Source organism: Amblyomma maculatum, unplaced genomic scaffold (genome assembly GCF_055883805.1).
Source record: "Amblyomma maculatum isolate TAMU_Amacu unplaced genomic scaffold, ASM5588380v1 scaffold_19, whole genome shotgun sequence".
Lineage (NCBI taxonomy): Eukaryota > Metazoa > Arthropoda > Arachnida > Ixodida > Ixodidae > Amblyomma > Amblyomma maculatum.
The window spans coordinates 10,154,562-10,179,762 of record NW_028146744.1 but is presented as its reverse complement, the minus strand read 5'-3'; the positions used below and the strand labels follow the sequence as shown (position 1 = coordinate 10,179,762).

The following is a 25,201-nucleotide window of genomic DNA, read 5'->3' as shown; positions in this document are numbered from 1 at the left end:
AGACTGATGCAGACAACTCCTCAGTCTCAAGAACGGAACTGAGCGTGTCTTAATTACCAGTTGAAAGTCAGCGCTCGTTGTGTCGTCTTCTAATCTTGTGCTCCCGTCCACGTTCCGCGCTGTTACCTCAAGATGCATAACCAACATATGCCCAAGCTGCTATTCTAGTTAATTACCAGTGCAGTTGACATAGGCGGTCTTATGTTTCCATCAACCAATCTAAACGCCCCTGTGACATCCCATGAAAACACCTTTACTCGCTGTTTTAGTGCGCGTGAAATCCGAAGAGACAGCCTTATTGACTTGGTATCCATTCTCCAAATGACCAAACTGCAGCTGGTTGGTTGTCACAGACATATTAAATTTGTGACAAAGTGATCAAGTTCTATGTTCTTAGCAGACTACACCTGAAGACGCAGAATTCATTTTCAAAAGAAAGGCAAGGGAGAATGAAACTGTTGAAACTGAGGTGGGTTGTTTAATTTGCTATTTGGTTGTGAGCAGTTGTGTCTGGAAATTGTGTTTATTCTACCTGTATTACATGTATATTTGAGGCCATCAACAGCAACCTCAACATTGTGATATTTCACTTTTCTTTCCAGCATTCTTGCCCTTAAGTGCAATAAACAAAACTTTGCTTATCCATGAGAGGTTTTTGTGAATAAAACTGCAATTTGTTCCTTCTGTACTTATAATACCGTTTCACATCGCATGTTGCACGTTCTGGCTATCATCTGGCTAAAAATTGCACTTTCCCACTTTAGACGCACCGGAAATTCGCAGACAACAAAGAATAGAAATTAGCCTGATGCCTGCGTACTATGCGACGTAACCGCACGTTAAATAATCGCTTGTCATCTGCATTCTCTGCAATCTTCGACTGCAACGCCCCTCAGCCCGAGTCGCTTTGGCTTTTTTAAAACTCACGACACCAAACCAAAATATTTAGCTTTATAACTTCGACCACTGTGCCCATCGGGAAATGATGTAATGCATCTTCAGACCAAAACTTCTTCATTTAAGCAGCATTTAGTAGCACGACAAGCAAAACAACCGGCACAGCCGCATCGCCCGCTTTCACGGTGCCAAAGAGCATATTAGCAGTCGACGTCACTCCTGACTTGCCTATTTTGCTTACCTGGTTAAAATATTTCAAGTGGTAACAATAATTTTAACATTTTGTTGGTATGACTGCGCTGCAATCGCACCAAAGTTTACCCCAGCCACGGCCCGTCTTGAGGGGGAGCGCGCGCTCTGCCTCGAGACCGGCCGTGCCCCAGCGCGAGCAGAGCATGCATCGAAGTGTAGTGTTCCTGTATATGCTCCCTACAGGAACACTATACAGGAACACTATCGAAGTGCTGAGAGCAGCGCCACCTACGAGAGGCATGAAATGTAGGAGCGGCGCTCGCGGCCAGCCCGCGTCACCTAACCTTTCTAGCCACCATAGCTATAGTTTATTACGCAGTAGCCAAGGTATATGTACAATGGTAGCGAAGGCTGGGCCCAAAAACGGTCCAGCGCGACAGCAGCACAGCCACTTTGGGGGGGCCAAAACACTTAGATAATGAAATTCAAAAGCACAAATAAAAACGCTATAAAACAACATAAAGGAATACACATTTTAATGCCACGTTTTATAAAATAGGTAAACTATTTTAGCAAAATATTACTCCCCATTTTTAATTTTTTGCAACGTTCTTGTTACGCCCCCTGTTGATGAGTGTGCGGTGCATTTGCAGCTTGACTTTGCAGGCCTTGTTTCGGCACCCAGCCACAGTGGCCGCGGGAGCTCACGAAGCGGTTTCTTATCGCCAGTCTCGAAATGCCCCTTTTGCGAAGTTTTCGTCGTCCTTGCGCGTCGCGTCTCTGTCACCGTTTTGTAAAATTTGCACCCCGCCGCACCGCTGCGGCAGTTTTCTCGGTTTTTGTCGTTTCCTTCGACGTGCGGCCAGTGCGAAGTCTTTTTCCGTCTTTGCACGCTTCGCGCTGTTCTCTTGAAGCGCTTAGCGCTTTATTTCAAGATGAGCTTGCGGCGTGTGAAGAAACGATGCGCCGTGGCACATTGCGACAGCATGGACAGTGGCGTCGGTGTCAAGCTACACCGCTTCCCGCTGGACTTTCACAGGTGAGCTGTTGTCAGTGTCGTCTGCTACAAGGCGTCTGCTCTAGGTATGCTCCGAATGCTTTCGTTGGGCTGTTTCTTCTGTTTCTGTTTGTTTGGGCTTCTGTTTCTGTAACCAGTTCGTGCGCACGTGGCTTCATTTTTTCGGTGATATTTATGTAATACACTACAGGGCACACACTTTAAGTGCTGAGCTGTGCGAAGGAGGCCCCCCAGGCCCACCATTTGTCTGATTTATGGTGAGTTTCATGCAGCCGGCTATCACCAGCGTTAACTTGATACCGGGCTCTCAGGAGCAACCACGCGCATGCCACTGACCGGAAGGCCAATTTAAAACCAATTGTGCTGCCTGACAAGTCTGAGAACAACACTGTATAGTTTTCCAACACCGCGAAGCCAATTTGATCCTCGCAACTGGTAGTATCAAAATTCAGCCACGTGTATATGCGCGGCCTTGAGGGTGCTTTAACTGAATTCACTCAGGAGTTACTGCCTGTCTTCTTATTGCTATCCTGCATATGCATGACCGTTAGGGTAACTTTAAACGCACTTCATTCTCGTCAATCTTAACCATAGAAAAGTATAGCTACCCGCATGCCATGAGGACGAGCGTACGTAACCGCACTCTTAGGCGCTGAGAGCTTGGGGCGAGCATTTACTACCATAGTTCAGATATAATGGAAATATAATGTACTGCAGTTAGCATTGACAGGAATAATGACGCATTGGCGTTTGGAGTATGCAGTATTCCTTACGGCGCAATTGTGAATAACGTGCACGTTGCATCACGTCCAGGTGCCGAGCGTGAGCGTGGGTGCTACCACAACGTCAGCCTGGAGAAGAAGACACCATGGCAGCTGCGAGACTTGCGGGGTTTTTTTTCAAGCACTTCGAACCGTCTGCGTATCTGTCGTCAAAAAAGCTGCGACCCGTGTTGATGCGCCTACTTATGTCATGTCATGTTTGCCTCAATTGAAGCAGCACTGTCTTCTATGCTTTTCAATTTCCTACCTGGCAACGTTCGTGGAACTGCAGGGCTTTTTTCTATCCGCACTGTGACCATTAAGATGAATAGCCAGCTTAAAGAAACTACTGCTTGAGCTGCCTGTGACGTGTATTTTTTGTTGGTGTGCTTTATCACTGTATTTGTTTGGTTGCTGTAATAAAGCATGAATATGAAAACCATACTTGCCGTACACTGTATTGCAAACTGTGCACTTGAGCCTGTGCTTTGTGCATCATACCTTGTACTCAAAAGTAGTAGCACCAGTATTTCCACAAAGGTTTCCCCTACGAATCATGCATGATTGCATTCTTAGCCAGCCAAGATAAGCCAGCGTCTGAAAGTGTTGCTGCCTTTCTATGCTGCCTTCTTTGCCAGTAACTTTCATTGGGTTCCGAATTGCACATTACCAAGGCCATAACTAGCAGGAACTCGAGCACATTTGACTGGAAAAGGTTGGTGCGCACTGAAAGGCAACCTTCATGAGATACCGGCTTGAAAAGGCGGGTTCTTTAAAAAGACCACTTTAAAATTCGCGCTAAAAACATACGTATGCGTGACGTCATTCAACGTCACTCATACGTAGTTGCCCCCCAATATGGCGGTGCCCATGAGCCGCCATTTTTTGGACCAATGGGAGCCTATGGAACCTTCGCTACCATTGTACATATACCTTGCAGTAGCCAGCAGGCCTAGCTGCCTGCGTTTTTTTCTTCCTGTGTTGTGTGCCATACGCGGCTCGGGTCGTTCACGCATGCGGGGCGGTATTTTAGTTGTTGTTTTTTTTGCCGCAGATTATCTTATTGCGAAGTTTGTGCGAGATTGGAGACATTAGCCAGCGAAGTGCCAAGAAGATATGAACGCAGCTGCTTTCACTGCAAGAAATCGACGCAGGGAAAAAGTGATTCGGCCTCTACAGACAGCGAGCATTGCCCCATCGACTGCCGCGATCATTATGAAAGACCGAGACAAGATTTTCAAAGTTCAGGGAGCATTGAAGATGGGGTCATAGAGACCTTTGATGTTTTTTTTTTTTTGTTTTGTTTTGTTTTTTTTTTTTTTGCACATGGACAAAGTCTGTACTTTCATCGCTCGATGCAATCACGCATGAAATGAGTGAGGTGTTCCGGAAAGTGGAAGGTGTATGTGCTGTAGTGGTGTAATGTAGTGCGCAGTCGTGTTTGTTGCACGCAGCAGAAGAAAATAATTGATTTCTTCAAATAAATCAGCTCTGAGTTAGTGCAACATTTTCACTTGAGGTTTTACTTGTCTACACATGTGCCTACTGCCAAGGTATGTCATTTTCATACTTAGGTATGACCACTGGCTTATAATCGCAAATTTTTCATTAAAACGATATTTCAAAATAACGAATAATTTTTTTGCGCTCCTGCGGGATTCATTATATCGGGATTTGACTGAAGCTCCAAAACATCCGTGCACAACAGAGAAACAGACACCTTTGTGCCATTTCTCTGCCAAAAATCCACTGATTTAAGTACTGCCCTCATGCTTAGCGAGATATCTTTCTGCCCAGATGTGTCACTGAAGTGTTTTAAGGTGAAAGCCTTTAACAGCTCAAGAGTGGCATCGGCAGAAGGTGTGCGCCGATGATAAAGTCGGTGATGTGTAAGAGTGAGAAAGCTCCTCCCCTCTTTCCCCTTCGTCTCTTTTCCTCCCTCTATCAGGAGACCAAAGAGAGAGAGTGCCCTTCTCCCTCTATAGACAGAGTCTCTGTCGAGGAATCAGGAGCGTTCAAAGTATCGTAGCAGCGCGACCAAAATGCTTCCGCTTTGCTGCATGTAAGGTGACCTGACCTAAGTGTTCCCCTGAAATTTTTCTATCAAGAACAAGCAATCTCATAAAATGTTTTCTCGTATCTTAGAAACGAGAGTATTAGTGCAGCTGACAATTACCTCACAACCAGCAGCAAAGCAAAGCTCTGCCATGAGCAGTGCAGAAGCGAATGTGGCGGCACTTTATTGAGTGGCAGAGAAGAGCACTGTAATCACAGCACATTCAGATGCACAAAGCAAGCTGTCATGTCGTATTTTTTAAACTTCTCAGGCTTTCATTTTTGTCCGGTAAAAAGTGCTACGCGAAGGCTACCTCGTTAGCATTTCGGTCAGGCCATTCTCGCAATGCTTGAAAACTTCCCCGCTGGCACCTGAGAGTTTAAGCAATATTTAAATGTTAGTTTATGTTGACTACTTTCGAAGTAGGCAGAAAAAAAAAAACAGCACTAGGTGGTATTTTAAATACAGAAATGTTGTGGGGATTCCCAATCCCCTGCCCCCTTTATAACGCAGAGCGTAATTATAACGCGAGTTTATTATAAAAGGGAGGAATTGTCGTGGACGATATTAAAACAATGTGTTTACAAGGTATCGGTATGTATTGAGGAAAATCATAAGTATCCATCTCGCGTTTTCTTCCGTTCGCAACATTTCCTTTCCTTTTCTTTAATAATTTTCGTGGCATAAATTTTATTCATATAGATTATTTGTTTTATATTTTGCACTTTCTGAAAGTACTGCGTGTGTGTTCAGCCTGTATGCAGAAATCGCGCCAATATTTCTCGTAAGATGTTGCCATGAGTGGTGGCCGTCTATTTTGACGGCACTACCACCCATCATTGCGCCCTTGTTAGGCATTTTCGGCGCGTATACGAATGTATTTGTGCACGAACATCTAAACGCGCCGGGATGCATGTCGTTATATATTTTTCCGACTGTGGTCTGGGCAACCAGGACTAAATGGGACCACTTATTGTACGTGGGCATGTATGGGCCACGGATGCAGCTAAAAACCGCGGTCGCATTCTCTTCCACCAAGTTTATAAATTATCTTTCACGCGTACCATGGCGTTTAGACGGAATAGTACATAGCAAGCAGCAGGATGCAAAAGATCGGATAACATGCATGCAAAGAGCAGCGTGCCCAGAACTGGCCGGAATTTCCATTCTCAGCACTTTGGCTCAGTAGCCGAATGCGATAACCCTTGCGCAGCATGGTGTTTTCGCTATTCAAAGGTCGCACGTAACACATTACTGACGGCGATGCATGACGTGCAAACATTGTCAACGTCGCAATGAAGAGAGTAGCCCACTTCGTTGTATCCCAGCGCGTCAGTGTCGCCCTAAACCTATGTTAAAGGCAGAAGAAAGAAGTTGTACTAATCACACTAATGTGGTGTGCTAAAATTATTAGGGTTCAAGAACATTAGCTCTTACTACTTTCTATTTCAAAGGTTGTGGACGTCTGCTATGAAGGACAAAGGCGAAAAGGCAATAAAATATATATTACGTGATCATAATAGGCGCATAGCTACAATGAGCCCACAGCTTAAACCTTGTCTTCCTTATATATGTGCCTTTTTATAGGCCATCGAATTGAGACTACGCCCCGGACCACCATTTAGATAACATTTGGGGGTCATGTCTTTGAGGCAGGATATCCACGTTTGTGTCAAATATTAAAGGCTGTGGCTGAAGGTACGTCGGACGGACCCGATCAATGGTCTTAAAGGTACGTCCGACGGACCCGGTGCGTTTTTCTTTGGGATCCGTCCGACGGATCCGGGAAATATTTTTCAGAGGTACGGCGGACGGACCCGATCGGTAGGGTTCTTCCGACGGACCCAACGCATTTTTCTCCGATATGGGCCTTGGGATCCGTCGGGAAAGCCGGACTCAGATGTGGTTGTAGCAACAACATGGTAGCCATATGTAGCCAAATCGAAGTTGGTATGAGGTGTACTACGTGCGAGGTGCAAGAAGTATGTACTACATACTGCATGCATGAAATGTGAAATTACAAAGAATAGTACAGTGGCAAGAATAGTGCCTAGAATGGGTGATATACTACGTGATGGCATGATGATAGGTTTACGTGAGTTGGACCGCGGCAGGGTGGCAAGCACGACCAGAGCGCAAGCGCATGTAATCGCGGTGTTGACGGCCAGCCCGCGGCCCGCACGCCCGCTCATTTGGTCCTCGTTATTATGTGGATTAACGTCTACGACGGTCGTTATGTAATTATGTAGTTTTGATTCTTCAAAGTTTCCTCACTTCCATCTGTGATGAGATGCGTCACGTAACGCATCGCTTTCTGCTCGCATTGAGGTTTGGTGCTGCAAGTTCTACGTAGTACAAGCTGCGCTGAAAAAGCTGGGCACCGCCGGCGTGTCTCTAGCCCAAGCATCGCGTCATTCGTGTTTGTTGTACAACTGGAGGTGTGGTTTGTGCTTACCGTGAGATGCTGTGATTACGGATTACGTCCTACTAGAGTGCTGTGTGAGACTACGAAGAGTGCTGTGATGAGTGCGCCGATGTCCGGACGGACATCAGTGTGTCCGTTTATGATCGGCGATGTTGCACGTGCATGTCAGTGTTTAATAGGTGCAGTGGTAATTTATTTACACGCGCTGTGCAACAATCAGACGAAAATAAGTCATCGACAATTTGTTAGCCTGTACTACAGAGCTCAAAACTCGGAAAATGGGAATGCACGATGCAGTTTTCGCATGTTGGAGTGAACCGAAAAATAAGTGCCCAGCCCACACCGCCGGGATGCGTATTACTACAGGTGAAATGGTTCAGGTTTCTGTAAAATAGCTGCCTGGCACAGCACCTTTCTAAATGTTCAGGCTTTGTACTATTGTTGAAGGCCACTTTATCATTAATAAAGGAACGAATATGCTTTATGTGTTAATGACTAATGCTTTTTCAACATATTATGTTTATTTTTTTTTTCGTTTTTCCTTAGTTTCCTTTGTTTTTCATGCTAGACAAACACAAATAGTACACTTTTAAACTTGTCAGTCCAAAGCTGAACATGAATATCTGCCATGCATGTGACAGCTTTAATGCTAGAAAGGTTGACATGTATAGCATGTACGTACACGCTGCGACATCTTAGTGGCACGTTAGGCTACTTGCCCCAAGGTCGTGATGTTTAATACCAGTGATGGCAGTCGCACTTTGGTGCAGGTGAAATGCAAATGCTTCTGTTTTCTGCAAGATGTCAATTCAAAGTACAAAGCCCAGGCAGTCAAATTAGTCTGGAGCTCTCCACTACGGTATTCTTCATAGCTACATATGTCACTTTAGGATGTGAAACCCTACATGCCACAGGTAGGCTGCATTGTTTAGATTTTGTAACCTCTCATCTATGTTTTGCAACATTTGGCTAATTTTAGTTCCCAAACAGTTGCTAAAGATGAAACCGAAGCAGTTCTTGGCATGGTTTGCTGCTTAGATTAATTTGCTAATTGCAGTTCTTTGAAACTTGCATCAATGCTGGACAGTTCAAATAGCAAGCAGTTGAATTACAGAAATGATGTGGATCATGCATTTCAGTTCTGACAAGGGGAAAGTAACGGTCCCCTCCTTGCATGCATAGGTGCCTTTAGACAAATACATACTCGGGTGTGTGATTGTGACGCATATCAAGGGTCAACAGAAGGCCATGTGGAGCCAGTGTGATATTCTTCATGAAGGCTAAAGTAAAATTGTACAACAGCTGCTGTACCATGCAGAAAAAAAATTGATCATTTAGTGTATGATTAACTGACCATGAATAGCATCTTACTCAGAGTATGATGTGATATATATCTGGTTTAGCATCCCAAAATAACTACGGCTATGAGGAACACAATAGTTGAGGGCTCCGGTATAATTTCGACCATCTGGGGTTCTTTTACATGCACTGACACCGCACGGTGCATGACGGCCTATTGTTTCGCCTCTATTAAAATGTCCCTGCTGTGGCTGGAACCAAATCTGCATCTTTGGGTTCAGCAGCCAAGCACTCTAACTACTGAGCTAGCACAACGGGGCCAAGTATCAAAATGCATGCCATTACATTTCTTTCTAGCCTGTGGTTTTCTTCATAGAACTAATGTATACAAGGAAAAGTAAACAGCAAGAAAACACTAGTTTTATTGCACATTATATTCACATTTCAGCAAACATTCTCTAGGAAAAAATTTCTCATAATGTTTTCATGGAAACCATGAACAAAACAAAACAATGCACTTACTCCACTCGAATTATTAATGGGCAAGGTTGCATCTATGCTACTACACTGCACTTATCACAAAACCACAAGCCCCATCTGCTTTGGCCAATCACTTGATGGAACTAACGGAGACAGATGTCGCACACCACAGACTGGTCGTATCGCAACATATCTCTGCATATGTTGCATTTCAATTTCATGCCTTTCCACTTAGTTTCAACTGTTGCCAGCATTACTAGTCACCCATCTTTTCTGAAATTCCTTTTTACGCTGTTGGGATCAGCATCCTTGTTAACGATGGTCTCTGGCATTTTAGATGCTATCATTTTCACATCTTCCTCATCTGGAAGAACGAAGGAAATGACAAGCTTTGAGCAGACAAAAAATTAGGGAGACTCCTAATCTCCACCTGTAAGGGTATGGTGTGCCAGCGTTAATGGTTCTTGTCTGCAGATCCCACTGTGGATTCTCGTTAATTTACATGCCCTTTGCTACAAACATTACTACTAATTCCTTAATTCATGTCTGTTATCTCAGATATACTCATTAGCATACGGTCGTAGGCTGCCCTGTTAGGTGATAGACAACCTGGCATAGACCTCTGTAAGCCTCAACCTTTCTTAATTGGAGCTGAAACGTTGAAGATGAAATATTTCAAATATAACTTTGTAAGCTTGGCTTAACAGCTCCTGCCATGTCGTGTGGCCTCGTGACATTTGGCTCGTGGCACTTTTGGCTTGTGCACAGGGGTCATCTGTTAAACACTGGTTAACATGCATGAAAAATACATTTTCACACAAACTGGTGGCAAATGGTCAAGTGGTGCACTGCAGATTCTGAAATGTATACCTATATTCATGCAAGGATCGCATCATCACATAACATGATCAAGAGTTCTATCAGTACCTGTAGTTACATAGCATTTCAATGCCCATTAAAGGGCCACCTCAGACAATGGTTGTTGTTATCTCAAGACCTGTTCTAACAGCGTGCTGACGCCATTCCACTGAGCGATGGACATGTATATGCATACCCTAGATAGCTCATGATTGTGGATCTCATTTATTTCTATGACTTCCAAGGAGTTCCTGTCGTCAGAAACTTTATGAAATCGGGACAGTAGTCTTGAAGGGTGAAAAGAAATAACCAGGTTACCTTGACGCAATGCTAAATTACAGAGGGTGAATATGCTGCATGAAGATACCAAGAAGCTTGTACAAAGAAAAGTGAGAGTGAAATGGCAGGATTTTTGAAACATTGAAATAAACTACAAACTATACTTGTCAAACCTGTCATTAAGGAATGGAAATCATGCAGTAATCAAAAACACAACATGGAGGACATTTTAGCTCATCTTCACAAAACACATACCCAAGCCTCACACACAGCTTCATACTTATGAAAGAGGACAAACCAATATGCAAGGAGTGTGGAGATGAACTAACAATAAACCATACCTTACACATGCGCCAGAGTCGAGAAAAGAGGAAACATTTTGTACAATTTCCAACAGATCCATTTCCATCCCAGCATGATCCTAGGAGAGACGTGCAAATTTCCTGCATTTTTGGTTTCCTAAAATGTTCCTAAACAAGCTACATCCTAAAGAACATTTTAGTCATTACACACAAAATAAATACATTAAATTTTGTTCTTGGTGCATGGCAGCATTAGTCGCTTAGGCACCATAAAAATCAACACAATGCTGTAGTAAGGTATACCTTGGTTAGCTATGTTATATGAGACAAGCTTTCGGCCTGGTGTGGTCCTTATTCACGTGACAGCGCTGTCATGAGGGTCTATGTCCCAGCGATCGGAAAGTGACCTATTCCAATAATTTTACAAACTGAAGGTGATTGTACAGATTTCTAAAGACTGGAGTGCTCAACTGTTTTATCAACGTCCGCCTGCTTTGACAGCCTGCAGTGAAACTGTTGAAAAGAATACATTTTTGAACATTTAACGCGTTTTTGAAGGCGTTGCTTTCAATTACGGGGCCAACAAAAAGCAGGTGAATGTCAAACGCCGCCTAGATAGGCTTTCTAGCAAGACAGCGGTGTAGCGTGGAAAATCGCTCCGCCGATCCATCGCTGGCGCCGCTGACTTGAAAGGCGAACTGTTCAAACTTGTATAGCTACTGACCACACCTGAAACACTGAATTGCGCATGATCAAGGCAGAATTTCTCTAACACTGAGCACTGGTAGCTATCGATTTCGCGCCCAATATTGTGAAAATCTGTCCTCTCTTCGATCATTGATACGTCCACGGTTGAACATTTATGCGCCTCGGGGTAGGCCAGCCGTGGGAACATGGATGCGTGGTTGTAGCAACGATCGCTTGCATGGCACACTCTGCAAAATTCCAAGAGTCAGCTTCTTCAACGAAATGTGCAGCGCACATTTTCTACCGCGTACCTAAGCCCGGCGATGCATGCATATCGATCCCGATCGTTTGAAAGCTGCGCGGCCGTTCAGTCGGGTCACGCTAACCTCGAGCATGCGGGGGTTTAAACTACATGTACGCAAACTTCAACGACAAGAAAAAGATGCAGCCTAAGCACTTTAGTCTAGTAATCCCCTATATACCAAAGAACATTGCTGTTCACAGGGAATTCGGATCATTCACGCTTCCGGCTTTCCGGTTGTGCACTCTTGCGGTGCGGTGCAGTAGGTCTTCGCCTCGACGAGTCGATGTGCAGGCCTCTAGTAGATTCGGCATGTCTTCTGCCACGGCTCTGAGGTAGAATTTAAACGAAGAATTTAGCTAAAAACGTCCTGTTTCCTCGGTCTGCATGTGAGGAACGAGCACAATGCCATTTCACATACATACTTTGGACTGCCGAATGTTCAGCTGCACGACGAGGTGTGTGTGTGTTGTGCCGGCGCTAGATCTTCAGAGGTCGATGCAGGACCTAAGACAGCGTAAATGCTAGGAATAGCTCGCTCGCATTACGGGCAGATCGGGGTGATAGTTTAGTGCGAAGCGAAAGCTGCTCGGGAATGTGCGTATCTCGATGCCAGCTGGTGGAGCTGGTGCAGTACGTAGCATATCGCCTGCAGCTATGTGCTTGACAGCGATGTTTGCCGTACACAACACTAAGTGAAGACCGTGATCTATGTTAGAACGGATGCACTCTTCGTAGCACCTCATCGAGAGTCGCGGCTAGCTGATATCATAGAGGATGAGATCCATTCACGCGTAGCAAGCGGAATGGGCCGCGTTCGACGTGCATATAGCCATGAGCCTGTATATCGACGTCCGCCGTATCTTTACGAGAATCGAATGGATCCGTCGGACTACGTCGGACGTACCTTTAGACACTTCGTAAAAAAAATGTTACTATGAGCATTCCATGCCGAAGGACGACCGAAGCCGAAGCTGAGTACTTTTCTTTTACCAGTTTTTATATGTAATCGTATAGTGGCGGCAAATTTAGATTATAATTTAGCTTAAGATCAGAGACAGGGAAGTGAAAACATATATGACTTAAATCGCTTAAATAACATAGAACAGCGCTAGGAAAAAGTATTTAGGCCTAGTCCGGAAAAATTTTCTGAGCAAGGCGAATTCTGTCGCAGAGTTGAGGCTATGGGGCGGCCGACCAGGAAAGCAAAGGGTGGGGATCCTGGGGATCTCGTCCAGTGCGGAACGTGTGAGCGCTGGTGCTTCCTGGACGAGACAGGGTTTGAGAGCATGATGGAAGCTGAGGAGGCCAGCTTGAAATGCAAAATATGCACGGCGGTGGAGAAAGTAGAGGGGGAGCTGACCAAGGAGGTAGAACGGATGAGGAAGGAGCTTCAGGAGGAAAGGAAGAGAAGGGCGGAGTTTGAGACAAGAGTCGAGAAGGAGTGGGGCGTCAGGGTGGAGAACCTACAGCGCGAGTTGAGAGAGGTACGCGATAAGGCAAGCAGACTGGAAGATCAGGTGGAAGAGTGGACAAGGAGACAGGCAGAGGGACGGAAGGCACTCCACAAGAATGCAGGCAGTAATGCCAACCTGGACGACGGGGGGGCGGACGCGGCACAGGGGGCGCGCAGGGAGAATGTAGCGATTATGGGGGACACGAGCCCCGATGGTAACCGGAGGGAAGAGGGGACACAGGGGTCGAGACAGCAGGGACTGGATACCACTGACAGGGAAGAGACAGGAGCCGGCAGCAAGAGGGTATGGGTGGTAGGGAGCTCTAATGTCGCGAGAATTAAAAAGGCAGTATTAAAGACAGTGAAGTTTACTGAGAAAGTACAAGTGGAAAGCAGGCCGGGCGAGTGTTTTGGGCAGGTAGTGGAGAGGACAAGGGATATGCTGTGGGAAAATAGAGGAGACAATCTGGTAGTCATCCATGCCGGAGTAAATGACGTGCTGAAGAACAGAGGACAAAACCTAGGCAGGCAGATACGAACAGGGGTGGCGAAGCTACGGGCCGCAGCTGAGAATGTGCACATAGTGCTGTGCACAGTGCCGGCAGTCAAGGGACAGGGCCCGTATGTAGCCCACCAAGTACTGAGGGCTAATGAGATGATCTGGGAAGTAGGGAAGGCCCTCAGGTGCGATGTCATGGATGTGAACAGGGTGATACATGGGGATAGGAACTACCTCCCCTTCACGCCTGATGGCATCCATTACACCGCACCAGCGGGATGGCAACTTGGGCTGCGGATGGGGCGAAGGGCGCTAGCTTTTTTACAGGCGAGCAGATTGCCCCTGCATACCGAGAAGTAGGAGACCAAGATGGAGGGAGGAAGGGCAGGACGAAGGCACGGAGGAGGAAAAAGAAACAACCCGTAAATTTGGCCTTCATTAATATGCAAGGGGGTAGAAGTAGAATTAAATGGGATGAAATTCAGGAGCAGCTGCAAACTGGAAATTTTGTAGTATATGGTGTAGCAGAAACCCACCTTAGAGACAGTGAAGAACCTCCACACATTGAAGGATACTCATGGCTGGGGTGCAATAGAAAAGGGAAGGACCGAAAAGGAGGTGGCCTGGGGGCGCTAATCAAAGGCCAAGATTGGAAAAGGGTAACAGAAAGCTGCAGAGAACATATATGGCTCCAGGGTAGAGTGGGAAACCTAGATACAATACTAGGGTTTGTTTACCTAAAAACAGGAAATGACTCGAATGAGGAAAATTCAGAACATTTCAGATGTTTAGCTAAAGACATAGAGGAATTTGGCCAGAATAAGGAAGTGATAATCTTAGGGGATATGAATGCCCATATGGAATTTTTTGATGGAGCTACCGATACGACAGGCAAAATGTTAGGAAAATTTTGTGAAGCCCAGGATCTCACAATAGTTAATTCAGAAATAAAGTGTGAGGGAAAAATAACATGGGAAAGAAATAACTCTCATTCCACAATCGACTATTGTCTGATGTCCCACAAGCTGTATGACAGGTTAGTAGGTATGGAAATTGATGAAGAAGGGGCGAAGAGCTTAGGAAGCGATCACAAAAGAATTAAACTCCAATTTGGCGGGACAGCGGCCGCAACAAAAATGCAGGTATGTGAAAGCAACCAGAAACTCAATGATATGCAGTTGGAAAAAGGGTCAAAGCGCATTGAAGACATAGTAAACCAACAACCAAATAGAGAATGGACATACGATGACCTAGTAGAAGTATTTAAAAGAGAGCTAAAAAAGGGCAAGATTAGAAGAGGAAAGAGAAAATATAAACCAAAAAGCTGGTGGGATGCTGAAGTTAAAGCAGCCATACCGAGGCGTCAAGAGGCATCCAGAGAGCACAGATTAGCAAAGAAGAGGGAAGCCACACCAAGGGAAGTAGAATCCAAATGGGAGGAGTACCTTGAGAGAAAAAGGGAGGCGTCAACCTTAATCCAAATCAAAATAGGAAAAGCTGGGGTCCAGTGGATGATGGACATAAGTAAAAAAGATAAAAATGCTGCAAAGAGGTTTTGGAACCACATAAGGCTACAAGCAAAAAAGACGGAAGGGGTCCAACACTCACTGACCACAGAGGAAGGAAAAAGAGTGGAGGGAGAGGAAGCACAGGAATATGTTAGGCGCACAATAGAAACAGCCTTTGCCAGTCTGGAAGTGAAAGCCGCAGAAGAAATGGAGAATAATGAGGACCACAGGGACGAGGAGCAAGAATATAAGGAGATGACAGCAAGACAATGGGAAAGAATAGAACGGAAGGTCCCCTTGGGAACAGCGACAGGACCAGATAGCATACCCATGGGATTGATTACCAGATTAGGACAAAAAAGCAAAGTAAAATTGCGACAGTTGATTGAACAAACAATAAAGGGCGGTCAAGTACCAAAAGATTGGAAATTAAGCAGGATGAGACTAATATACAAAGGCAAGGGAAGCAGAGATAACATAAAGTCCTATCGGCCAATCACAGTTACATCAGTTATATACAGGGTAGCAATGCAGTTAGTAAAAGTAATGATGGAGGAATGGGTAGAAGGAGGGAATATCCTCGGAGAACTACAAAATGGTTTCCGCAAGGACAGAAGACTAGAGGATAATTTATTTGTGGTTACCCAGTGTATAGAAACAGCAGCTGCAAGTCAGAGACCATTATGGATAGCGTTTTTAGATATTAAAGGGGCATACGACAGTGTAGATCAGAAAAAACTGTGGGACCAGTTGAAGGAATATGGCCTGAATAAAAACCTGGTTCAGTTCATACAAGAAGTGTATGCAGATAATGAGGCAGTGATAGTATGGGAGACGGAAACAACAAAACCAGCAAAAATAAAAAGGGGGCTTAGGCAAGGGTGCCCACTGTCACCGCTGCTTTTCATGATATACATGAGCCAAATGGAAAGGCGCCTGGAGGAAAGTAATAAGGGATTCGATGCAAGCTATATGCAGGGAGGACAGAAAGTAACACAAGTTCTACCAGGATTGATGTACGCGGATGACATTGTACTGCTGGCAGATAAGAGGGATGGGTTGCAGGAGCTGCTTAAGATCTGTGGAGAAGAGGGCGAAAAGCTGGGACTGCAATTTAGCAGTGAAAAATCAGGAATAATTGTATTTAATGATGAAAGGGGGGACATGCTGGAAATACAAGGCACCAAGGTTGAACATGTGGAGAGCTATAAATACCTGGGCATATGGATCAATGAAGGAAAAAATTACCTAGAAAAGCATGAAGGAATTATGATAGACAAAGGGAAAAGGAGTTCGGATATTATGAAACACAGGGCCCTCTGGAATTATAACAGGTATGAGGTTGTTAGAGGGGTATGGAAGGGTGTTATGGTACCAGGACTCACTTTTGGAAATGCAGTCCTGTGCATGAAATCAGAAGTACAGTCAGGCCTTGAAATCAGACAGAGAAAGGTAGGTAGATTGGCATTGGGAGCACATGGCAACACACCTAATGAAGGAGTCCAGGGAGATATGGGCTGGGCATCATTTGAGGTTAGAGAGGCAATTAGCAAACTAAAATATGATCAGAGACTAACCGAAATGGAGGAATCAAGGTGGGCACGAAAAATGTACAAGCACCTCTTCATGAAAAGCCTGAATACGAAATGGACTAACAGAACCCGAAAGCTCAGATTTAAGTACCTAGAGTTTGGAGATACACCGCAGCAAAACAGCAGCATTGAAAAGCAGGTAAAGGAGGCAGAAAGGAAAATGTGGGAGGAAAGAATGCAAGGAAAATCAGCATTGGGTATGTATAGAACTCGAAAACAGGATATAAAGAAAGAAAGTTTATTCGACAACTCACGAGGGAGTTCATTGCTGTTTGAGGCTAGAACAGGGGCCCTCAGAACAAAAACGTACAGGAAAAAATTTCAGGAAGTAGATATATTATGCGCGGCGTGCGGAACTGAAGAGGAAACAACGGAAGGTGCCAAAAACTTCGTCCTGCCCTTCCCGCGGAAAAAGCGGCAGATCTGGAGAGAGCACTGGGATTTGCTGGGGAAGATGGACGAATGGATGAGGAACACGTTCTGATAACAAAAGAGAGGTTAGAGGATTGGTGGAAAAAGTCAAGAGAATGAAAAGAGGAAAAAAGGGAGGGGGGCAGATACGGGCGAATTAGAAGCTAAAAATGGGGAAGATATAAATATATTTCTTTTAATTTTTTGGCTAGGCGGCGCAAGCTGCCGCCCGATTCAAAGGGCAGAGCCACTATCATCCATCCATCCATCCATCCGAAAATGCGACATGTAACCAACCTTTCTATCTCATTGTGACAAATTTTACTGTGGAAATATGAAGATGTTTATTAGGTTAAATCTAGATGATAACCTAGGATCTCCTACTCACTTGGAGACCTTAAACTTTGTACGCCAGAACGCTATCCGTCATGGCTTCCCGCATTTTGCATGATCAGACAAAGTAAGCGCGCTTGATAGAGCCGGTCTGCCTCAAGGTGCTACGTATATGCGCCGAAAGTTTTTATTACTTTATTATTTTATTAGCCCTTAAAGAGACTCTTATTCGTCGCCTTGCGCCTTCGGAACCGAAGCGTCTTCAACACCTACTGCGGGACGCCGAACTGGGTGACTGCAGGCCTAGCCAGTTGCGCTACATGCAACAACTGGCCGGCAGCACGGCACGCTTCGACAGCCGCCTAGTGCGTGCGCTGTTTCTGCAAAGACTTCCAGTGAAGGCACGGATAGGTCTCCTGGCGTCTGGCGGGACGGACATTACCAAGATGGCTGAACTCGCCGAAAAAATCATTGCCGCCGCCACACAGATATTCGCAGCGGTGCACGTAGATGCACCGCCCGTGCACATAAAATCTCTGCAAGAGATGCGAAATGAGATTTCTCTCCTCGCTGACACCATCGCGTCGCTGCAGCAGAGTTATAACCAACGCGCACGACAGCGTACTGCTCCACAACTACGCACAGTGTGCTGGTACCAGCGCAAGTTTGGAATTGCTGCACGGCACTGTGTGCACCCATGCGAAAGGTCTGGAAACTCACCGGGCCTGCAGTGAATGCGACCAGTGTCCGCGCCTCACCGTACAGTCGCCCCTCGTTTTTCTTCTTGACCGATCGTGAGAAAGGCACCCGTTTCCTGGTGGACACAGGTGCAGAAATCGGTGTAGTGCCGGCGTCGTCACCTGATCGTAAACGATCCGCGGCATTACCGCTGCAAACTGTGAACAACACGACGATGCCGACGTACGGCCGATGCTCTCTTAGTCGACCTGGCACTTAAGAGGACATTTCGATGGATTTTCCTCGCGGCCGATGTAGAATTTCCCATCTTGAGAGCGGGCGCTTTGCGTAACTTTGGACTTCTTGTCGACGTCCGCAACCTGCGTTTACAGGATCCCCTATCACAAGCACAAGTACGCGGGAAGCCATACAAGCATCCGCCACCAGTCCCATGCTCGTGGCACCGCCAGGCGCACCCCGATTCGCCAGCATACTCAGCAATTTTCCCGAGCTCCCGCGGCCACCACAGGCAAGCCCGGCCAGCAAACGCAATGTATGCTACCACATCGTAACCACAGGCTCACCTGTTTACGCACGGCAACGACGCCTGTCTTCATAAAAGCTGCAAGCAGCACGACAGAAGTTTGACCACATGCTCGAGCTCGGCATAATCCACCCATCCGCCAGCCCTTGCGCGTCACCACTGCACATGGTACCTATGTTTACACCAGGAGACTGGTGACCTTGCGGGGATTATCAAGCCCTCAGTCGAACAGCAGTGCCCGACCGCTATCCGATACCTCACATTCATGATATCATAGCGAGCTACGTCATAGGTCACTTTATCATGACCCGGAGACATCCGTCTGTTTATTTCCGCGATAGCTGCGGATAGCTCTTCAAATGTCAAGGGTAGGTCCATCGCTGCCACTGCTACCTGGGGGATGCCTGACATACCATCTGTGGAGCGTGCGGAAGGCCCTGACCCCACGGAAAGCAGTCTGCAGTAATCTTCTGAGACTTCTTTAATGGATTTTCGTTCATGCAGAGATATCGCTGTGAAAGCGTGAAGCTGTCGGAGGGGCGTGCGCATGCCGCAAACTATTTGCCAAATTGTGCCAACTGATTGGCGCACATCCAGCGTAGAACAAAAGTCACGCCATCTTTGCCGACTAAGCTTATCCAGGTAGCATCGAATGTGACTTTGTGCGCGTTGGCGGGCATGGAGGTCTTCAATGTTTGTCGTGCTCAATGCTTTCTTTTTAGCTCGCCTGCGAATAGCGCACAGCCTATGAAATGTCGCATCATTTGAGGGTAAGCTATCGCTTGTAGGTGTGATCCGCGTGCTTTCTCTCAGGCAATAAGCCATTGTCGATATTAGTTCCTTATTTCGGGTTGCAGCATAACTCCTCTGCTTGCTGCGTCTTTGTATACATCCCAGTCTGTAGATTTTATAAGAAATTTCTTTGGCGCCATTTGCACACTAACGGCTTATAATAGGGTTGGTTAATGGTCACTTCCACGTGTTTCCAGATCGGTGCGCCAGCTAAAATTGTGGCCAGCTGAACTTGTCACAAAATGTCACGTCAATGCTGCTGACAGTCGTCAGTACACGGATATAGGTTATGCTGCCGTCAATTTGGCGGTTCACTTGAATGTCTAGCAAGAAGTTCTGCAAGCTTGGCACCTTGGGCACATGTGTGTGATCTTCCCAAATGTCAGTGCGAGCGTTGAAGTCCCGGCAAATAACATGTGAAGTGGGCGTTCTCACTATCAAATTTTGAAGCCTCGAAGCATCGAATAGACTGCCTGGCTCAAGATATACTCCAATAAGAATGACCTTATTTCTCCCGGTTACTGTCTTGGTGCACACATATCAGTTGTCATTGTGAAGCGGAACTTCAACCAATGAGGCCGGGATATCCTTGCGAAAGCCTATCAGCAATCTGGTCGTTGTGAATGATGAAAATAGTATCCGTGTAGCCTGAAAGTTTCCTCCACGCGCTATTCAGAGATGACTGTGAAAGGGAAGTTGTACGCTCGCACAAGCTGCCGAAAATCGGAGAGTTTCGAGCGTAAACCACGAGCGTTCCACTGGAAAATGGTGCATGTGCAAAATATGCTGTCGACGGTCAGCTGTGCTGAAGCTGTTCCTGTCGAAGCCACGATTACAGATGTGTGATATTACTCCCCTGCAGAGCGTAAGAGGCCGACAGCGACGGTTCCATTCCAATGGCTCCGACAGCAACGGGAGACCTCGTGACGAAGGGTCAGCGCGGACAAGTGCCTCGATGGCGGCAAACAGCATCGGAATCAGTAGGCATCTTATTTCTTTTTCAGTGCTTCCGCTTTGCTGTCTTTCGCTGAACTTCTTGTTACAATGCATTGCCTTATGCTGAGAATCAGAGAGGTTGTTTGCCGGGCCTTGGGCGGAGTGCCGCTGCTGCTTTGATGGAGGAGAAAAGCCAACGGGCTTCTCACATTTCTTTTTGGCTGCAGCCTCGTATGTGTCATCACGTGTTTTTCTATCGTGTGGTTTTTCACGTTCTGGTGACTGATTTTGAGGTACAGCTAACGTTTTTGTTAAAACCACGTCAGGTTTAGGTGGTGGATCATGACGCTTGGGCGGTTTCCCTTGTGCGGTTTACTATCATGCCAGTGTAGCAGCTTTCTTTTTAACACACTCTCCGTATGAAGCAGGGTGTGGGCCATCGCAGTCTGCGCATTAGGTTGCGCTCTCGAGGTGCGCTCTTTGTTCGAATGGGGGCCAGCAGACACTTTCCACCAACCGGCATTTCTACCCCGCCGCCTAGCAACCGTGACGAAGCGCCTCCTCCCATGGCAGCGGATTCTACCGCTAGAGAGACCAGCAGCTACCACAGCTTAAAACCCCTCTATCTGGAAAGTAGCGAAACTGCAAGAAGCTTTCCTCCTCAATTCTCCTCTGATTTCACTCTCCCACCGGCGGTAGCGCTGCGCACGGCACGCTGAACCTGCCTGCGCTCGAGGGGCGCCGCGGAAGGGTCAATGGTAGTGAATGGCGGGGGCTTCTTGTGCTGTCTTTTAAAGCGTTCTTTTAACTCTGCTTTGCACAGGTAAATATATAATCGATTTGAAAATGTTATGATTGGTTTTAGCGGCACATATTGCTCGCAACAACAAAGAAGGAAGGAGAAGACACGCTTAAAGCGGCAAGAAATGTTTGCACTCAGCATCGCACTCGGGTACTCTGAAGCATCAAGAACGGAAAATAAACGGAGCAGGCAATTACGGTGTCATCTGTGTTGGGTGACAGATAGATGACCCTGAATGAGGGCCAATGCCCCCTTCAGAAATCTTCTGCATCTTTGCGCGTGAGCGGCAAACCGGCGAATTCTGACATCGATCGCTTCTGGCTAACCTATAAGCAAAAGCGTCGATTGTTGTATGCTTTCATTTTCAAATCGCATCTGTAAGAAAACGATGAAGCATGTTCCTACGGCTGCTAATCAGAGGCAGTGTAGGTGCAAAAAGTGGCTTTTATTTTTTCGCAATATCAGTTGATCAGCAAAGTGACTCAGGCAAAATAGCATCTTATTTAATTGGCACAATACTGGTTTGCTTTAAAGGTCGCAAGATGTGGCGCATACAAAATACACAATTCCAAATACAGAAGATGTTGCGATAAACACTGTTGCACAAGTAGCACCTTTGATTTACTGAAACAGCACTGGTCGCTTTGAAAAGGGTCGTAAGACTGGCGCAGGCACATTAATTCAAAGCACACATTTCCAAAAAATATAAATGCACAGATAAACACTGTTAGACAGTTGGAGGATGCTGAGAACCCTTAACAAAATGAAAAGATATGAAAACGAAGCGCAAGCAGATAATTTTCGTACAAACATTTTTCACACACGCTGCAATCCAATTTTAATTTCGATGATAATATGCTTTAGATATGCACGAGAATATCTTCAAAAGATGCAAGCAGTTACCGGAAATTTTGAACCATTTACAGATTCATTCAGGCGACAGGCAAAATAATAATTGTATACAGATTTTCAAACCACAACTTTCACAAATGTTTCAAATTAATAAAACATGAAATTACAAATGCATACTGTCCCCGAATCTGAGCTGCAGCGACCCGCATGCCTATGCTATTGCTACCGCATTTACTGCTAGTCACAGGAGATATTTTGGAGGCTTCATCTCGGACAAGGATCTGGGTCCGTACTTTCGCGAAAACACTCACAATCTCTTTTACAACATCGTGGCAGGCTGGGAAGCAAGATACCAATAAAATGTTATCTTTTATCCGGGCCTGCAGTTGTGCAGTGCTGATTGAATTTTTGAGGAGAGCTTCTCTGTTACTGCGGAAAAAGTTCTCAGCAATTTTTAAAGTTTCTATGATGGCTGGGATGGGTTCGTCCGTGACATGTGAGACTGAAAAGTTCTTCAACTCAATTAACCTTGCCGGTGCCGTGTTGGTAATCAGCGATGCGCGGCAGTCGTTCTGTTCTACGTTCTGTTTCTGTTCTACTTGAACACTGAAACGCGCAGCAGCACGGCATCGCGCGCACGAAACTTCACGCGCGCAAGTCACAGGAACGGCAGGACGAGGCAGTTTAATGGCGGCCGTGATAAAATAAAAAACAAGCAAAACAAAATTTTGCGTGCGCTGATGACGTATGATGACGTGTTGGCCACGTGAGGGGGCCCGGCAGCCGACAAACCAGAAAAACCGCCCCCACTCTCTCTTTGGAGAGAGGAGCGTAGAGGAGCGAACAGGAAAGTGCCGGGAGAGAGGAACGGCGGCAAAGATCTTACAATTTCGCTGCTTTCCAAGATAGAGGGTCTTTACCACAGCTACCACACGCGCAGTGGAACGCACCAAACCGAATATACCTCAAGGTTTGTGAGCTGTTTCGCTCGTTTACTTTATGCTCAAACTAGGAAGCGGGGGGGGATGTGCTGTGGTGAAACCGAAAAACGTCCCAGCTAGGCCACAGCACTACTAGCGAAAAGTAGCCAACCGTAGCCGGCCGAAGTCGACCGGCTACCGGAAAAGTGGCCAGCTCATAAAAGAAAATAAATCAGTTGGCACTGAGACTCCAACTATACCGCCTCTTAGCGTTCCACACGCATGCCAACAGAGTAACCCTGTGCTTCGTTCCGTCGTTCCCGTGACCAGAGGCCGAACAGAGCTACGGACTGTCAACCACTCTGAAGAGCCAGCTATGTTGCCTCAGGGCCTAAAACTCGCCCGTTTCGAGGAAGGCACATGACAATATAAACGCTTCGCGGACTATTTTTGAGATGGACGAGATGCTGTGTTGTCTAACATTTAACGGTAGTTTACACAGATGGACATCAAGAAGTCCTTGAAATGCAAGAACAAAGAGCCTATTATACATAATTCTGTCGATAGATCTAGCAAGGAAACTTGTCAAGGCTATTGGTCTATAGCTGTTTGGGTTGGTTGGAGACCTTACAGTTTTGATAAATGGTACGGCAACAGTTTTTTTTCAGAGGCCGCAGGCTTTTTCCTAATTACTATACGTTGCTCAAAATTTTAAAATGCCTATATAAATGGTTCTATTATATGAGCCAGCCTTTTATAATGTGTAATATCTGGGCCAGCTCCTGTGTTTGGCAGCTTACAGTAATTACGGCATTTCTTGTAATGCATTTAGATTATTAAACAGTTCACTGCCTGCCGCGTATAAGAAGTCATTGCTTTTCATTGGGCTTTTATATTTTAAAAACGATTCCGTGTAGTGTATCGAACTGGATACCGTGGAGAAGTGTCCACCCAAAAAGTATATCCGCTTGCTCCTCTACACTCGTTCGCATCCTTCGAGGTGTGTAGACAGAGTGAAGAGAGCTCCCAAATTTTATTATGAAGACAGCCATGCTGGGCATTCACCCACGGGATACAACATTCTCTTCAGTAAGAGTGTTGGAAAAAATCGCGCCTAAGTGGGCTCTGAAGAAGAGAGTATTGTTGTAAACACATGAACACAAAATGAGGCCAGCGGGAAACCCCAACCTATATTGTTTTTTATATGGCCCCATCTCATCATTCATAGATTTCAGCAAGTCACTGACAATTATTCCTCTTCCTTTCCTCCAGTTTTCAGAAATGCTCGTTGAAGCAGTCACTCGTACGAAGAATTGTACCCATTATTCAATCTAGCACCTCTCCGCATCAACTCCACGGTTAAAAAAACTGCTCGAAACTACGAGTATGTTTAGGTATGGCCCCGCCGCCTAAGATTGGTATTCAGAACGCCTACGAAACTAAAAAAGACAAATGCAACATGTATGTCACATACGCCAATCATGTTCTGAATACCAATGTCGCATCATACCATCTCCATGCTCGCAATGGTTGAACGGCTCTTATGGGCAAGGCGTGAAGACTGCTGAAATGTGCTAGTTCATAATGAGCATGGTAAAAAAAAAATATGTCGAATCAATCCAAGAATTAACTTTATATTTCCCTGTCAGACCAGCGATTGGAATGGTAATGTGATGTACCACGACAAGGAAACAAAATGCAACCTATGCACACATCTGCAAGCTAGTTGGACTGTTTAGAGGTTTCAGTAGTTGCAGTCTGAGCATAATTTCATACACAAGTAACAATTTGTTGAACACAACTTAGGCATTTCATTGTAGCTCTTTCTTTTGCGGGAGTTCAATTATTAGAGTATCACGCATTGTGATGCTGCGAAATGTGTTTGTTTACCTTTTTCATTCGGTGAAAGGTGTTTATTGCAACTAGACAGCTACAAAATGGTGAACAACGCAAATTTAGTGGCATGCGAGTTGTTTTGGTGTTATACTGGGGGCGGGCTTGTCCAGCGCACTCAAAAAGGAGACTTCCACTCTGTCCCTTCTAGAGGAAGATACTAGGCGCCGGAAAAAGGGTCTGCTTATGAGCATGCATACTGCTCACAATGTTCCTAGCTGGGCATATGCTAAACTAACTGTCACTAGACCCGGAAAATGACCTTAAAAGAGAAAATAGGCACATTCTCCTACAAAAGGACTGCAGTATACGGTAAATTACAAGGCAGAAGTGTAAAACAAGCCATCATTGGATGTCAAGATCATCATGCGGAACTGGTGGAAGAATGGGCGTTCTGAGATGACCCCTTCTCAACATAGTCTGCGAGCAG

At 45.7% G+C, this 25,201-nt stretch overlaps 2 long non-coding RNA genes across 2 annotated transcripts in view; one reads left to right on the top strand and one right to left on the bottom strand.

The window, feature by feature from the left end:
* Positions 1 to 9,046: 9,046 nt before the first annotated feature.
* Positions 9,047 to 12,333, bottom strand: LOC146171667 (uncharacterized). Its single transcript, XR_014702799.1, has 2 exons — positions 11,981 to 12,333; positions 9,047 to 11,885 (listed from the first exon to the last, which is right to left on the bottom strand). It is a non-coding gene; the product is annotated as an uncharacterized LOC146171667 (long non-coding RNA).
* Positions 12,334 to 17,301: 4,968 nt separating this feature from the next.
* Positions 17,302 to 25,201, top strand: part of LOC146171666 (uncharacterized) — a 32,264-nt gene continuing 24,364 nt past the window's right edge. Inside the window, exons 1-2 of the long non-coding RNA XR_014702801.1 lie at positions 17,302 to 18,744; positions 20,231 to 20,348. This is a non-coding gene — a long non-coding RNA (uncharacterized LOC146171666). The remainder of the gene's footprint in view (positions 18,745 to 20,230; positions 20,349 to 25,201) is intronic.